This window comes from Pecten maximus, chromosome 12 (genome assembly GCF_902652985.1).
Source record: "Pecten maximus chromosome 12, xPecMax1.1, whole genome shotgun sequence".
NCBI lineage: Eukaryota > Metazoa > Mollusca > Bivalvia > Pectinida > Pectinidae > Pecten > Pecten maximus.
The window spans coordinates 826,795-844,904 of NC_047026.1; the positions used below are offsets into that span (position 1 = coordinate 826,795).

General features: G+C 36.2%; 1 protein-coding gene across 2 annotated transcripts in view; it reads left to right on the top strand.

Annotated features, from left to right (window-relative positions):
- The first annotated feature begins 2,897 nt into the window (after positions 1 to 2,897).
- LOC117339159 (protein FAM53A-like) overlaps positions 2,898 to 18,110 on the top strand; it is a 70,105-nt gene continuing 54,892 nt past the window's right edge. Inside the window, exons 1-2 of one of the 2 annotated variants that reach the window (XM_033900582.1) lie at positions 2,898 to 2,985; positions 10,797 to 10,882. The gene's annotated coding sequence lies outside the window, so the exon portion shown is untranslated. Of the gene's footprint in view, positions 2,986 to 10,796; positions 10,883 to 15,371; positions 15,815 to 18,110 lie in introns of those variants that run through there. The other variant, XM_033900583.1, reaches the window with a different exon arrangement.

The following is an 18,110-nucleotide window of genomic DNA, read 5'->3' on the forward strand; positions in this document are numbered from 1 at the left end:
CTCTTAGGCGTTTGACAGAGGGAATCATGTTCTTCTCTGTCGCAAGCTTAGATACTATGGAGTAAATGATAAAGTGAAAATATGGATAGAAAGTTTACTATCAGACGGAACAATGTGTACTTGTGGGTGGCCAAAAATCTTAACCCGTCAAAGTAACATCAGGGGTGCCTCAAGGCTCTGTCATCGGCCAAGGTCTTTTCCTTCTCTATATAAGTGGCATTCCCAATAACACCAACGCTAGATCTACTGTTCGGATTTTTTACTGACGATACCGTCGTGTATCTGACAGTGAGTTCCAAGTCAGATGCAGATAGCTTACATTAAGACCTAGACAAGTTGTCACTCTGGGAAAGCCGTTGGGATATGTCATCCATCCCGATAAATGTTCCATCCTATCCCTCTCTAACAATAAAAACCCAGTGCAAACTACAAACTACATGGAAATAGACTAAATCATGTTGCAGAAGCGAAATACTTAGGAGTAACTATCTAGTCAAATCTCAAGGGAGAAGCCCGTATTCAGCCCTGGGCTTTTTAAGAAGAAACATAATTGGTTCCAAAAATGTCAAAACGCACGTATACTTTCCCTTAGTAAGACCAGCAATAGAGCATGCTGTGTTCTGTCTTGGATCCATACTTGAAATGACATAAACAAGATTGAAATTGTTTGACGCAGAGCTGCCCGACATTTTAGAAACCGCTCTAGTGCTGGAGATATGATAATCATCCTAGAGCGGCACTCTTTAGCAAACAGAAGAAGACGCAATTTTAAGGCTTAAATATTTATTTTTTTTAAGTCAAACATGACCTAAATGGCCGTAGAGAAAAAATCTTTCGAAATTCCCACTCTATTTATAACTCTACCCATCATGTATACCACATGATAGAACATCTCATTCTTTCCCAGAACAATCGCCAACTGGAATGGCTTACCCCACAAATTACTCTAGATTCTTTCAAATCAGCTCTTCTTCGGACCTACTAGTAAACCAAAATAAGTTTATCCATTTCTAACTGGCGTTTTTAGCTCTCTTTGCCAATTATCTTTAATTTGTTGAAGTTGGGGAACATCCTATGGACATAAGACACCCTAGAACTTTCAATGGAGGTAAAGTCCTGGTTCCACATGGATATCGTTATGCTGATACTCAATGGACTTTTGCAATGACGCCAAAAATACTATCATCGTGACGTCAAAATAAGCACACAAACTGTCTGACACTAGGTTGAGACAGAAAACAGATCCCACGCCAATAAAGAACGGGAAAAATATACTCAACAATCCAACCAGCACATTGACATTACCTAGCTATTTTGGTTAATTTTGTTTAACGTCCTATTAACAGCCAGGGTCATTTAAGGACGTGTCAGGTTTTGGAGGTGGAGGAAAGCCGGAGTACCCGGAGAAAAACCACCGACCTACGGTCAGTACCAGGCAACTGCCCCGCGTGGGTTTCGAACTCGCAACCCAGAGATTTGAGGGCAAGTGATATATTGCCGTAAAGACACCAAAAACATACGTAATTATAATATCATATACCAGTAATCCCACTGCCTCACATATTCTTCTGGATAAAAATAATACTTTACTGCTTTACTTTCACTCTTTCACATTTACTATATAAGAGCGGAAACGATTGAAAAGTGGAGTGTTTTCATTTACTTAAGCTGTCGTTAAGATGCAAGTTTCTTGAACTATTACAAATACTAGTAAGGATGGAGCATAAAGTCAAGTCATGTATTGTATAGTTTGGGTATCATAGAATATAGATAAATGATATCTTTTTTTCTTCATTTTTTTTTAAATTTTTGAAGATTTTTCAACAGTACATAATACATTTACAATTCAATTTATCCATACATCATACATACAATCCTTCCATTCTTCATAATTAGTGAAAATTCAACAGTATATTGAAGATGATATATAAATTATCTACAATGTAGCTTTAATTAAATTGGTATGTACTGTATTTATGAAAGAAAGAACAAGAGAGAGAAGAAATTAAAGAAAGGAATAAAAGTCAGTGTGGAGAAAGAATTGTTGAATAAGAGGGAGAAGAGTACATGAGGATTTGACAATGGGCTTGATGTATTAAATAAGAAATAAGTGAATCTGATGATCATATTGCCAAGGACTTTGATAAGTATAAATGACATCTTTAATTACTTACCCTTACAACGGTAATACAATCATACATTCTAAAATCCCTCGAAAATTCAATGGCCGCGTTTCAGATTACTAATAGTCTCTGTTCTCGTCGAACGCGAATAAAAAATAAATATCAATAGACAACCAGAGGGTCAATGAGGAGGGATGGAATTTTTTGAACTTTTCTATCATATCTTCTTGAGGCAAGAGGGACGGGAAAGAGGAAACTCAATTTTGGATAAACAAATATAGATACAGTGTATAAAAGATTTAAGTATTTTTGTAAACGGCAAAATTTAATTTGCTTTTTGATATACATATATAATTTCAATTTCTGGAGTCATAAGCCAAATGATATCAATATAATATGTATGCTAAACGGAAGTCGCTGCACTTCATACCGGTAAGTGAGAGTCAGACCCTCGGAATGGGAAACTGAAGGCTTCCATATTATGGCTATGGTAGGTCGTTACTCTTGATCATATTAAATATAAAATAGACTATAAGACTAAATGAAAGTTGTTATATTTTAAAACAGATACACCTAACTTGACGAAGAGGCCTAACTTAAGATATGTACAGCTCATCAATATTTACACAACTGCCTCGATCAGTAATCTTGGCACATATCCATAATCATCATAATGGGTACATAAAGGGTAATATCGCCTTTGATTTCCTTTACCCCTATGGGACCTCTTTTTTGCCGTTCGGAACCAATTTTCAACGTTCGGGTTACCTCGCCAGTAAATCAGTAAATTCCACACGAAGAAGACACGCTGATCATCACTTCGAAAAATCATCTTATACTTTGACTCGATGTAGCTTACATGGTATGCACTAAATTCCATGTTATTTCATTATCAGATTTTCGAAATGCATGCATTGTTGTTGAATTGATTGTGTATGTATAATGTTTTTAGATTTTATACTCGCTCGCTGTAAAAGTGAGTGACATAAAGCGCCTTGTCAACATCGAATGCACTTGGGGCCGTAATTAGGGGTAATTTATTACAGAAACTATGTGATCGGATTTATTTTGAAAATTAGTGAAAATTAGGAATAAACAAGGTTAGTTTCATTTCTTGATTGCTGTTGCTTATCTAAGACCTTGTCTCAATATTGACGGAGTAGAGTTATTATTAGCAAGGACCATTCGCAAATGGTCCAGCATCGTATTAATGGTCAGCATCCCCCAGTCGTTGTTTTTCGTGATGATGGGCTTTCTATATCCTCCACGAAATGTTAATGAGGTCGACTGAATAGGTGACTGTTATTTTTTTTACCAACTAAAGGTGACATTTCTTATCTTATTACAGAGCTACATTCAGCTTTGATGTATTGACAATATAAGTATATAATGTACATAGAGCATGTTGTACCAATCTCTTTCTGCACCAACTTGCTGTTTAACACGTACTTGATAGGATTGCTGTTATAAAGATATAACTGACAGGTTATATAATTATAACAGGTAAGTGAGTAGCCCAAGTTTTTTTTCTGGCCTTAACACCATGTGTGGGCCAGATGACACTACTATATGAAAACATGGAATTTTCTGACACCATTTGGTGTCACTGAGATTTTAGTGCAGATAAAATGAAATTAGATGACATAACACATGCCTTATATTTATGGTATAGGGGATCAAACCCTCAATTAACCCTCTGTATATCTGACTGGTTATATAATTATTTTTTTTCATTTATCTAGCAAAAGCTTTTGGAAATTCCTCAAAAGCTATATGGTCAATGTATCACTATATATTTGTAGCGGGACAGGGCCGATCATCAGTGACCAGGTAGCTCAATCGGTAGAGCATCCGGCTAGTGTTTGGAGGTCCCGGATTCGAACCCCGTCTGGCCTCTACATTTTCTCCTCTCCACTATATCATACAAATGATTAATGCCACATTAGTCCCCATTTTTAAATATGGCTGCCCCTGAACACCACATATCAACCCAGATTCTAACTCCAACAGAGCCTGTTTATTAAGCATTGAACTGTTTTTGTATTGTATTTAAGATCTGCATTATGTATTTGAATGCCAGAGCTTTGCAAGCAAACAACTTTTGTTTGTTTGATTTGTTTGTTTGCAAAGCTCTGGCATTCAAATAGATCATAAATACCATACAAAAACAGTTCAATTCTTATATTTACATTCCTTTTACTTTTTTTATTTCTTAAATGCTATAATTCATATTTAAAAATCATAATTCCTGCCTTACTGACAGTCAGCAGATTTTTTGTCAGTCGTTGGAACAGCCAAAACATGATGCCGTGCTTTCTGGCAAACAAAATAGTTCATGGAAAATTAAAAAAATTTATTGTTAATCATTTTATCATCAACATAATACGCAAATGGCATAATTTTTATAACAAATAATGTAGGCAAAGTAATAAGTCGTTAAACTTGATTATCCTGGATATTGTTGTTCCGGTTTGTGTTGTATAAATAAAATATAAATAAAAATAAATAAAAATAAAACGTTGATAAGTGTAGCGCGTGATGGATGGCATTTAAACGTACATCAATGCCAGAGCTCTCAACCAGACTATATAATGACAATGCCAGACAAATGTAAATATTATCCTTTATAGCTTGCATTTGAAGTGGTTAGTAGTATAAATGTAACAAGTAAGTGAGTATACAGCTGGTGCCTCCATTACTACTACCACTTGCTTTAACTGCCAGTCTGACATTCTACCAATTAAGCTAAATGCAAATTCCCTATAGCTACGTCACAATATTTTAGTGATTAGCTATACATTTTGAGGATAAACACACAATCTATTTAATGAAAATATATGTGCTGGGCTTTTTGGGGCCGTTAATGGGCCCCATTCCCAATTGGAATTTTTTTTTTTTTCCCGAAATTTGTAGTTTACTCCTGAAATTTTTTCCCCAATTCACCGATTTTCTTCCCAAAATGAAACAAAAAGGCCCAATCCCAAACCAATGAGAAAAAGCCCTGATGTGTCACCCAGTTTCTGACACAGTTACCTCCCCTAGCCTGACATGGCCCATCTGCACAAGTGATGTGTCCCCGAGTTTCTGACACAGTTACCTCCCCTAGACAGACATTTCTGACACAGTTACCTCCCCTATTCTGACATCGCCCATCTCTACAAGTGAAGTGTCCCCCAGTTTCTGACACAGTAACCTCCCCTAGCCTGATATCTCCCATCTGTACAAGTGATGTGTCCCCGAGTTTCTGACACAGTAACCTCCCCTAACCTGACATCGCTCATCTGTACAAGTAATGTGTCCGCAGTTTCTGACATAGTTACCTCCCCCAGGGGTCGACATTAACTTTTTTCTGCACTTGTCCCAAGTGATAGATAGATTCACTTGTCCGAATGAAATAATCACTTGTCCTACATGTGTTTCTACTTTCCATCTGTTATGTGTAAACAGCGAGATGATTTATTATAAAGTAGAGGTAAGCACTGCAAGCCATAATTTCGACTCATAATAATTACTAACAACAATAAAACAGCAAGAAAGTATTATTACAAGTTATTTAAGTTTTACTAAACCATCCTTTTTTTACCTAAAAGCAGATGAATGAAGTACTTTAAAATAATAAACTTTCATGAAGAACTGTTGGACTAAACTATAAACAAACTTACTACTGTGAAAACATTAAAACATGTCACCGTTTTCTAGGGCCCCGTAGTTTGCTTCATCTGTAGCCTCCTTAATTATATCAAAACTGATTCATTTTTATTACGATTCCAGCAGACGGTATCTGTCGTAGTATCAATGCTCTCACATGTACAGCATTCGCATGCGTTTCAAACATACTAGTGATACCGATTACATGTTTTCGAGAGCCCTCGGAAGTCTACCATCATTTCTATGTAGTTCCGAATGAAGCTTTAATAAGCATGATCAACTCACTTCTGTTCGATGTTTAACACAATTTAAAGGAGTTTTTACTCATTTTACAGTGAGTATTGAATCAGTTTTGACTTCAGAATATAACATAAATAAAACACAATGACAGATTTGTTACTTGTCCCGTCGGACAAGTACTTTAATGATTTCACTTGTCCGACATCAATTTCGTCTGGTACCGGACAACCGGACAAGCGTTAATGTCGACCCCTGTCCCCTAGCCTTCCCATCTGTACAAGTGATGTGTCCCCCAGTTTCTGATACAGTTACCTTCCCTAGCCAGACATCGCCCATCTGAACAAGTGATGTGTCACCAAGTTTCTGACAAAGTTACCTCCCATAGCCTGACATTTCTGACACAATTACCTCCCCTAGCCTGACATTGCCTATCTGTACAGGTGATGGGCCCCCTGTTTCTGACACAATTACCTTGCCTAGCCTGATATTTCTGACATACTTACCTCCCCTAGCCTGATATTTCTGACATAGTTACATCCCCTAGCCTGATATCGCCCATCTGCACCAGTGATGTCCCCCAGTTTCTGACATAGTTACCTCCCCTAGTCTGATATCGGTGTTGATTTCATCTGGTGAGTATTTAGGAAGAAAATACTAGCCCCTTCTCTACTATATCTACAAGGTGTAATACTAATGTCAGAAGTGTGTGTGTGCATGTGTTTAAATATCAAAAGTATACATACTTCAGTAATGTATCCTTTAATGATATTAACAACTTCTTCTCTGGAACAATTTTGTCCATTTTGCAAAAGTTGCTTGTCTTGTTTAATTTAGAGTGCGACCTTGTCAATATAAACTAACCAAATAAGACCAGTCCTTAGGAACATGGCCCTATATAGTCAGAGAATAGTAGGACTTAAAAAGAACATCCTTGAGTACCTCCTTCTATATGAGGTTCACAACATATCAATCAACCCCCATATTCCACTGTCACACTTTCCTTAAGTATCTGACAAGGGAGATAATACATTGTCACAGGTTCCTTAAGTATCTGACAAGGGAGATAATCCATTGTCACAGGTTCCTTAAGTATCTGACAAGGGAGATAATCCATTGTCACTGGTTCCTTGAGTATCTGACAAGGGAGATAATCCATTGTCACACATTCCATGTTTATTTAAAATTTTATATGGGAAACTGCAGGAAATAATTATTGTATTTATCAAATAAATTTGTATAAAAATGATTTTTGATGTGGCTGACAATAACATAACATGTACTATCAACTATTTTAATTTGCTTTTCATAGCTTGTGATACTCAGCTAGTTTCTCAACTTTTCTTGTCCAGAATTTTTCGGCATAGCCGTATACTATTCTTTTGGCCCGGATATGACGAGACAGGTGGCGTTACTGGTCAAGATGAAGTATGTGATTGGTCAATGTAGCGGTCAATGCAAAATGCAGATACGCAGTTAAAAACGAAACAAAGTTAAGATTGAGTGCAAGCTAAATAAGCGGATGTATATTTTCAAATGACACATAAATAAGATTATATTCCTGATTCAAATCCAGTCCTATTATCACCAAAATGATTCAAACTGATATAATTTTGTCATCTGTGCTGAAACACAATAGTTCGTTCATTGATTTCACCAGCAGTTTTATATTAATAACCACCAACATTAAAACTATGCCGTTTATCTTTTTTAAAGATATTTCTTGTTAGGTCATCTGACCCGAAGGGTCAGGATGACCTATAGTCATCATGCTTTGACCGTCGTCGTGCGCCGTCCGCCGTGCGCCGTGCGTAAACTTTTCACATTTCAAACTTCTTCTCAAGTTCCACCTGTGGGATTGAGCTGAAACTTGCCTGAAATGATCCTGATATGATGCCGACCAAGTGTTGTTATTTTTCGGGTCGGTCCGAAATCCAAGATGGCCGCCATAGCCACCATTTTGAAAACACATTTTAAACTTCTTCTCATGTTCCACCAGTGCTATTGAGCTGAAATTTGCCTGAAATGATCCTGATATGATGCCGACCAAGTGTTGTTATTTTTCGGGTCGGTCCGAAATCCAAGATGGCCGCCGTGACCGCCATCTTAAAAAACACATTTCAAACTTCTTCTCCAGTTCCACCAGTGCTATCAAGCTGAAACTTGCCTGAAATGATCCTGATATGATGCCGACCAAGTGTTGTTATTTTTCGGGTCGGTCCGAAATCCAAGATGGCCGTCATAGCCACCATTTTGAAAACACATTTTAAACTTCTTCTCATGTTCCACCAGTGCTATTGAGCTGAAACTTGCCAGCAATGATCCTGAGATGGTCCTGACCAAGTGTTGTTATTTTTCGGGTCGGTCGAAAATCCAACATGGCCGCCATAGCCGCCATCTTGAAAAACACATTTCAAACTTCTTCTCCAGTTCCACCAGTGCTATCAAGCTGAAACTTGCCTGAAATGATCCTGATATGATGCCGACCAAGTGTTGTTATTTTTCGGGTCGGTCCGAAATCCAAGATGGCCGTCATAGCCGCCATTTTGAAAACACATTTTAAACTTCTTCTCATGTTCCACCAGTGCTATTGAGCTGAAACTTGCCAGCAATGATCCTGAGATGGTCCTGACCAAGTGTTGTTATTTTTCGGGTCGGTCCGAAATCCAAGATGGCCGCCAGATCCACAATCTTGAAAAACACATTTTATACTTCTTCTCCAGTTCCATTGGTGCCATTGAGCTGGAAATGGGTGAGGATGTCAAGGAAGGCGAGCCAACATAATGTTGTTATTTTTTCGGCCTCGTAAAATCTTTGAAATGGGAGCAATGGTGGCCATTTTGTAACATGATTGCGCAATCATGGTTTTCCTGAACAATGCCTATTTTAAACTTCTTCTCAAATTCCCCCAATGTGATTCAGCTGTAACTTACCAAAAATGATCCTGAGATGGCCCTTACCAAGTGTTGTTATTTATTGAGTCGGTCAGAAATCCAAGATGGCCACCATGGCAAACGGTGCCACTATATACTTGCTACAGAGAATACATACTACAATTATATAAGGTTTTTAATTTAGAGTCAGATGACCGTTAAGGCCCCTGGGCCTCTTGTTTTTTATTGTTTTTATCAATCTTCTAAAAATATTGAATAACTTACTTATTTGGAATGTCAGAAAAACTTATTTGTAATGTTTTGTTAACAGAGGAGTTCATTAACATTAAGCTATAATTAAGTATTGATAAAACGTTTACTTAATGATGCCAATTTAAATAAGGTATGAATCATGCAACATCCTGTGAACATGTGAAATATCAAATTACATATGGGATAATTAGTAATGACTTTCAAACAGATTCCGAGCTCTACTAATTAATTATTAATTAATTACAGGAGAGATGGGGGTACCACTTCTGTGGCCCTGGATATATTTACCAAATATCAGACACTTGTACAAGTGTACTGCCCATGCTTGACCATTGATTTCAGATACTCTTATTAATCATTAATTGATTATAACTACGTATACATGTAGATGATTTAGACATCCAATGTCAAAATTACCATAATGTATAATAAAAAAAGATTCTCAATTTTCTTGTGAGAAGTCTTAACAGGTGACCACAATGTTGTAGGTTAGAGTTTTTACATTGTTTCTAGGTCAGCTAGTCAAGTTGTTTTGTATGCACGGAGCCGTACATTTTGATAATTACAGTGTACAAGTTAAGTGTAGTAATTAAGCTCCTGTAAACATGATCTAGCTGTCCTGAATAGGTGTTGGAGCTCTCGAGGTTCTTTGTATTAGGTAAATGACCTTTTGACCTTAACTGGCAGTGCTTCGTCAGAGTATGACAAAGTAGGGACGGGATAACTCACGTAAATAGTTTAGGTAGTAGAACTAAAAACACATGCTAGTATTTCCAATTGAATAGATTCATATTAAATTGCTTTGACAGAGTTATCTACATTCAGATACCCCATTTCTGTGATTGATCTTGATGTCTTCTTTGTTCATATTTTGGAACATTGTCAGATAATTATATTTACGATCATGGTTGAGAATATAAATCTGAGTAGATTTATACAATACCATGTTAAGATGTTTGATAATCTCTTTCAAGTGTATTTATATTATATATATATATACACAGTGATTATCATCCTACACTCTACTTTGCTAAATATTTCTATTTTAAAATTCATAAACCATTTCTTAATTTAAAAATGATTTTTAAATTTAAATAATGTTAAAATTAATTACAAAATTATTTTGAATTAATCTAAAGCATTATGTTAATGTTTTTTACAGATCATTCTGAAAATAACAAAAGAACTTTCAGCAATAGTGAAGCATTAATCAATGATTATTGTAGACCTGATTGAACCAACTCTTGAAATAATGAAATCTTTTGATTAGTTCACCTGGTCGAAAGGGGTGAGCCTCAAAATATATGTAAAACAATGTTGGACAAGATGTCAAACATCCTCTGATGTTCCTCTGGTGCCTCAACTTCATCGACATTGTTTCTAAAATTTGATTGTCATGAACATAATATATTTTGACCAAATTAGATCATGTGCATTCTTGAAGAAATGGGAACCAATTTTACGTAAATGATGGATCTGGCCCATCTGGGGTTTGATGGATTGGTTGCAATAGAGGAAAATCAAATTATTGAAATTTTTTTTTGTCTTTTGGAATCAAGAGATTTGGTCTGGTCAGAAGGATTATTGGATGAAATGTAATAAAATGACTGAACAGAATCAGATAAATCATCTTCTGTTTCAGGTAGAAGAATGGATTAATGTGCTAGAGCCAGACTACATACCCTGGCCAAGATCTGTGATATCCAGAGCTGCCTTCCGCCCTCACCTGTAAGTACCTATAGATATATATATATATAGCAGGGATCATTTTCCTGAATGAGCCACATGATTCAGAAAAAATTCCTTCAAATTCCTATATAATAAATGGCCCATCAATTATATTACAGATACCAGTAGTTCTTTATCCTGAAAATGACCCATCCATTTGGTAACCCAAAATAATCTCTGACATAGACCCTGGCCAAGATCTGTGATGTCCAGCCCTGCCTTCCCTCCACCTGTAAGTACCTATATATAGATATATATTAGACCCGACAAAGATCAGAGCTGCCTTCCTCCGACTCTACCGACTCTACCGTTAGCCTGTAATTAATTACATATATTTGTCACAGGCTAGGGTCTGTGATATCCTGAGCTTCCCTCCCTTGACTCGTAAGTACCCATGTTTCAAACCTAGGTAATGATCTGTGATATCCAGAACGTCTTTTCCTTGACTCGTAAGTACCCATGTTTAAGTACCCATGTTTCAAACCTAGGTAATGATCTGTGATATCCAGAACGTCTTTTCTTTGACTCGTAAGTACCTATATAGTCTGTGATATCCTAAGCTTCCCTCCCTTGACTCGTAAGTACCCATATTTCAGACCTAGGTAATTATCTGTGATATCCTAAGCTTCCCTCCCTTGACTTGTAAGTACCCATATTTCAGACCTAGGTATAAGTAATGATCTGTGATATCAAGATCTAGTGCTTGGCATCCAGCTCGAATGCTTTAGTTCCTATGTAACAGGTCATAGCAGTCAGATATCTATAGGCCTGTGTATTTGGACTGTAGACAGTGGTAGTTATGTAATCACATTGTACAGTTGTATCGCTGATTAGTTATCATTAGGCTTATTAACAATTAATGGAATCACAACAATTAGTGTTAAAGCACTTTTATTGTGTTGATTGTGAGGCTGAAGGCTGGGGAAAGTGCAACACTAGAAGAGGATACAGGGTGGAAAATTGAGGGTTGAGGAAGGGCAAGAGATTGAGGGAAGTTGTAAGGTTGATAAAGGTCAAAGGTTTATGGAGCAGAAGTAGGGGAGGGTGTAAGGGCTTGTAGAAGGTACAGACTACATGCAAACTTCAATTAGCTATAGTATATTATACTCTCAATTCTCGTACAGTTTTAGAAGCTTATCTTTGTGAGGTTTCTGAACTTTCTGCTGTACAGTATAATTATCAGCATGATCAAACTTGTACATTGTTATGGTTATTGGTAAAGCTTATAGGATATCTATGTTACATAAAGCAGCAAGGCATTAACAAAGGCCCCATATATTATGCCGCATCTCATTATAGGGTTAATGGTATATTAGTGGCATAATTAGGTCTTATATACCTTAGGTGCGAAGCAGGTGAAAATGTTATATATACACAGATACTCTGTAGACTTGGCTCAAATCCAGGTTCATCCAGTACCTATAATGTAACAAATAACATTCTTTAGTCACAGAAATCTTCATAAAAATCAAGGCCTGGTCATGTCCTTAATATCTTTAATAAATATGAGAGAAACAAAGTGAGAGCCAAAATTCAACAGAAAATCTCTCTCATTTAAAAGTTTTACTGTAGCTGCACAAATTTAGATATTCATAGACATTTATGTCACATTTTCATGTAAAGAATGTTGTTTGTCGACCATCCGTCAACAATTTCTTTAACAATTTCTTCTTAATAATATAACCACTAATTGGATTATACCTTAATTTGGCAATGAGCATCCCTGGGTGGTGGAGATTCCAAATAGATTTGGCTGTATTGCTACAAACAACTTCTTCTCTAAAACCATGTACTGTATTACAATCATATTTGACAGAAAGCATTCCTATAGGTGTGGAGGTTCAACACTGTCCAAATGGTGCAGTTGACACCCCAGGAGACTAGGGGGCGGGGCCCATTATGGGATATATAATAACTTACTTAAAATCTTTCTTCTGTTTCAATTCAATGACAGAATTATGTCCAAATCTGGTCAAACTGTCCTTGTTTTAAGGGATTTCACATAAACAGTAATTGTAGGATTCCGGGGGGCCTGAGGGCTCTAGTATCGATCCCTGTCCATAATATGTCCATTTGCCTGTCCATCCACAGTTCTCAGCTAGGAGTTTAAGTATTAATTGATCACTAATTTATACATGAAATTTGGTCAACATCGTCATTTCCACGAAAGTACATACTGAGGTCAATCAAGATCAAAGGTCAAGGTCAAATTTGGTATCTTTACACTGATGAATATTTTGTTAAGACATTATGAAGCAAAGTTGGTCAGAATTAAACAAGGGAACCAACTGACCAAAGATAAATGTCGCTGGGTTAAAATTAAAGGACATTTGGTTCAAAAGGTCAAGGACAATGTGGATCTATAAGTGACCCATGGCCAGCTAATTAAGGTTTAAATAAATCAGATCAACTCTGACATGAGTATAATTTACTGTGTGAGGAGTCCGAGGGACTGGGATCTTTGTCCCTGTGTTTTTTACTGTGTGAGGAGTACGAGGGAGGGATCTTTGTCCCTGTGTTTTTTACTGTGTGAGGAGTCCGAGGGAGGGATCTTTGTCCCTGTGTTTTTTACTGTGTGAGGAGTCCGAGGGAGGGATCTTTGTCCCTGTGTTTTTTACTGTGTGAGGAGTCCGAGGGAGGGATCTTTGTCCCTGTGTTTTTTACTGTGTGAGGAGTCCGAGGGAGGGATCTTTGTCCCTGTGTTTTTTACTGTGTGAGGAGTCCGAGGGAGGGATCTTTAAAATTTGTCCCTGTTGTTATGAGTAGTCCAATATAGAGAATGTTGTACTTGCTCATTGAATTTGTCCCCAGCATGACCTGTTCCACCCTAAAGTTACTCAGCTGTTGAGATATTGACTTAATAACGATCTGTTTACACATGAGGTAGAACGCTTGATTTACTTTTTCACCAAGACACCTCCCTATAGTACATGTATGTAAATAAATATAATATCAATATGGTAGAAAATAAGTATGGTCCTATCTTATTTATTATATAAGTATGGCCCTATTTTGTTTACTATATAAGTATGGCCCTATTTTGTTTACTATATAAGTATGGTCCTATCTTATTTATTATATAAATATGGCCCTATATATTTTGTTTACTATATAAGTATGGCCCTATTTTGTTTACTATATAAGTATGGCCCTATTTTGTTTACTATATAAGTATGGTCCTATTTTGTTTACTATATAAGTATGGCTCTATTTTGTTTACTATATAAGTATGGTCCTATTTTGTTTACTATATAAGTATGGTCCTATTTTGTTTACTATATAAGTATGGTCCTATGTTGTTTACTATATAAGTATGGCTCTATTTTGTTTACTATATAAGTATGGCTCTATTTTGTTTACTATATAAGTATGGTCCTATGTTGTTTACTATATAAGTATGGCTCTATTTTGTTTACTATATAAGTATGGTCCTATTTTGTTTACTATATAAGTATGGCTCTATTTTGTTTACTATATAAGTATGGCTCTATTTTGTTTACTATATAAGTATGGTCCTATTTTGTTTACTATATAAGTATGGTCCTATTTTGTTTACTATATAAGTTGCCATATTTTGTTTACTATATAAGTTGCCATATTTTGTTTACTATATAAGTATGGTCCTATTTTGTTTACTATATAAGTATGGCTCTATTTTGTTTACTATATAAGTATGGTCCTATTTTGTTTACTATATAAGTATGGTCCTATTTTGTTTACTATATAAGTATGGCTCTATTTTGTTTACTATATAAGTATGGTCCTATTTTGTTTACTATATAAGTATGGCTCTATTTTGTTTACTATATAAGTTGCCATATTTTGTTTACTATATAAGTATGGCCCTTTCATTTTGTGTAACTTTATAGGGTTGTATTGAATCTCAAGAATTCAGGAGGTGATGACAAAATATATAGACGTCTTCCATTAATTCTGGCATCATTGGAACATGTAAAGCTTCATATATATCTAGATATTATATGAGTGAATGCTTGTTTTTGGACTTGATTTCCAATAATGCCAAAAATGTCCCATGACGATGCAATTACAGTAAAGAAATTCTAACTTTGTAGGCCTCTAATTATATATATAATAGAACATTGGTTATAATCATTAACAATATTACCACTATACAGCCTCATGTGTTTTAAACAAAAATGATGTGAAAATGTCAGAGAAATATTTAGAATTACACTTTTATCTTAAAAAAAATTACAAATACGTGTACATGTTTAATGAATGCATGCAGTATCAAGTTTTAAGTTTTCAGAAAGAAATATTTTTGAAAGTTTTGTATACCCTAAAAGACCAGTGAAATTGTTCACCAGTCTGTGTAAGAATTAAAAATACTCTTAACTCTCTAGAGAGAGGTCTGGTGTTAATTTATAAACCTGTTCATAAGCAGATATCTTTTCGCCTAGTGATATATATTAGTTTTATAACTTAGGTTTTATAACGAGAGAAATAAATGATGATTTATAATAGAAATATTACGGTAAGAACACTATAATCCACTATAAATTCCCGAGGGAGCTCAGGATAATGTGAAGAAATAGGCTTTATGAATATCTATTACCCAGAGGTAATTTGTTAATCTTTTGTGGTGCCTGCTGCCAACTTTATGCTGTTTCTCATTGATCCACACCTGAACAGGTAGGGTATGTTGACCGTATTCATAGCCTCTCGCACCCAGGTAAGCCAGGTATACATATATACCTGTAGATCTAGGACTCATTAGTACTGGGCTGGACATTTAAAAACCTCACACTGTAAAACAACTTGTATTTGTGGACAGTGGTTTAACTGACAGCAGTACATACCGGTAAATTGTAATTTTACCTGTTAAATTCTACCTGTGGATATTAATTACAAACACTTCGGGTGAAAACTTACCCTGTTTGGTGACAAGTTCCTGTCTGGAGTCGTGTTTAGGTAAGATTTCTTGGTGATTTGATTTACAGAATTCTGTAGAAATTTTGTTGTAAATATTGATTTAGTCACATGCCACAAAAGTTACAATGTTGGTTTCAAAGATCATATTATCATGCGTGTGACATGTTAAGATAAGTACTTTCTGTTTTGTCTGTGGCTGTGTAGAATCAATGTTGTACTGTTTTAGATTGAGATTATTTAAGGTATATCTAAACAAAAACAATGATACATCCGTATTAAAGATAATCCATTGCATATATTTATATACATTTGTATATAGTTAAACAAATAATAGTGTCCTCGTGGAAGAAAATATTGTGCTAATTTGTGTCTGTGTTAGTTTTTTACTATTTACGAGTCAAAAAGTTATCTTAATTCCTTCGTCATTTGTGTTGCTAAGTTATATATCTATTTATTAGCACACTGTATCATATACACTATGTGTTGGTGATCCGAAGATATAGATTTGAATTTCCTGTCGTAGTTGTACCGAGAGAAATATATATTATATATGTACAATTCGTATTCATGTATGTAAATACATTGTGATCCAGGTATTCATATCATCTTATAGACGATTTCCACAATGATCATGTCAGGGTATCGGGCCGACCATCATTGCACCATTGAAACATTCTTTTTTAAGAACGCCGATGTGGCGCAGCAGTATAGGCTACGGGTAAATTTGGCTAGGCGATTGGTAGCCGTAGATTGTAAAGTTCAAGGCCCGGTCAGGGCACGAGTCAAAAAGTTGTCTTCCTTCGTCATTTGTGTTGCTAAGTTATAAATATATATATGATTATAAACTTCTATAAGGTAGTGGTGTAACAGAGACCGTCATAAATATCTTTCCATGAAATACATACTGGTATATTGTATTAAGCAGAGGCCAGTTTAAATCAGTGTTCTGTGACTGTCAGGACATACAATGTTCTGTGACTGTCAGGACATACAATGTTCTGTGACTGAGGACATACAATGTTCTGTGACTGTCAGGACATACAATGTTCTGTGACTGTCAGGACATACAATGTTCTGTGACTGAGGACATACAATGTTCTGTGACTGAGGAAATACAATGTTCTGTGACTGAGGACATACAATGTTCTGTGGCTGAGGAAATACAATGTTCTGTGACTGAGGAAATACAATGTTCTGTGACTGTCAGGACATACAATGTTCTGTGACTGTCAGGACATACAATGTTCTGTGACTGTCAGGACATACAATGTTCTGTGACTGTCAGGACATACAATGTTCTATGACTGAGGACATACAATGTTCTATGACTGGCAGGACATACAATGTTCTGTGACTGTCAGGACATACAATGTTCTATGACTGTCAGGACATACAATGTTCTGTGACTGTCAGGACATACAATGTTCTGTGACTGTCAGGACATACAATGTTCTATGACTGTCAGGACATACAATGTTCTGTGACTGAGGACATACAATGTTCTATGACTGAGGACATACAATGTTCTATGACTGTCAGGACATACAATGTTCGTTGACTGTAAGGACATACAATGTTCTATGACTGTCAGGACATACAATGTTCTGTGACTGTCAGGACATACAATGTTCTATGACTGTCAGGACATACAATGTTCTATGACTGTCAGGACATACAATGTTCTGTGACTGTCAGGACATACAATGTTCTGTGACTGTCAGGACATACAATGTTCTGTGACTGTAAGGACATACAATGTTCTGTGACTAAGGACATACAATGTTCTGTTACTGTCAGGACATACAATGTTCTGTGACTAAGGACATACAATGTTCTATGACTGTCAGGACACACAATGTTCTGTGACTGAGGACATACAATGTTCTGTGACTGTCAGGACATACAATGTTCTATGACTGTCAGGACATACAATGTTCTATGACTGTCAGGACATACAATGTTCTGTGATTGTCAGGACATACAATGTTCTATGACTGTCAGGACATACAATGTTCTGTGACTGTCAGGACATACAATGTTCTGTGACTGAGGACATACAATGTTCTGTGACTGTCAGGACATACAATGTTCTATGACTGTCAGGACATACAATGTTCTGTGACTGTCAGGACATACAATGCTCTGTGACTGTCAGGACATACAATGCTCTGTGACTGTCAGGACATACAATGTTCTGTGACTGTCAGGACATACAATGCTCTGTGACTGAGGTATATGGAATTCTGTATCTCTTCTGGTGTACAAATTAGACACTTCTCATAACAGCAAAATATGGTTCAAAGTGCTATTAATGCAATTTGTATTACAAATGAGA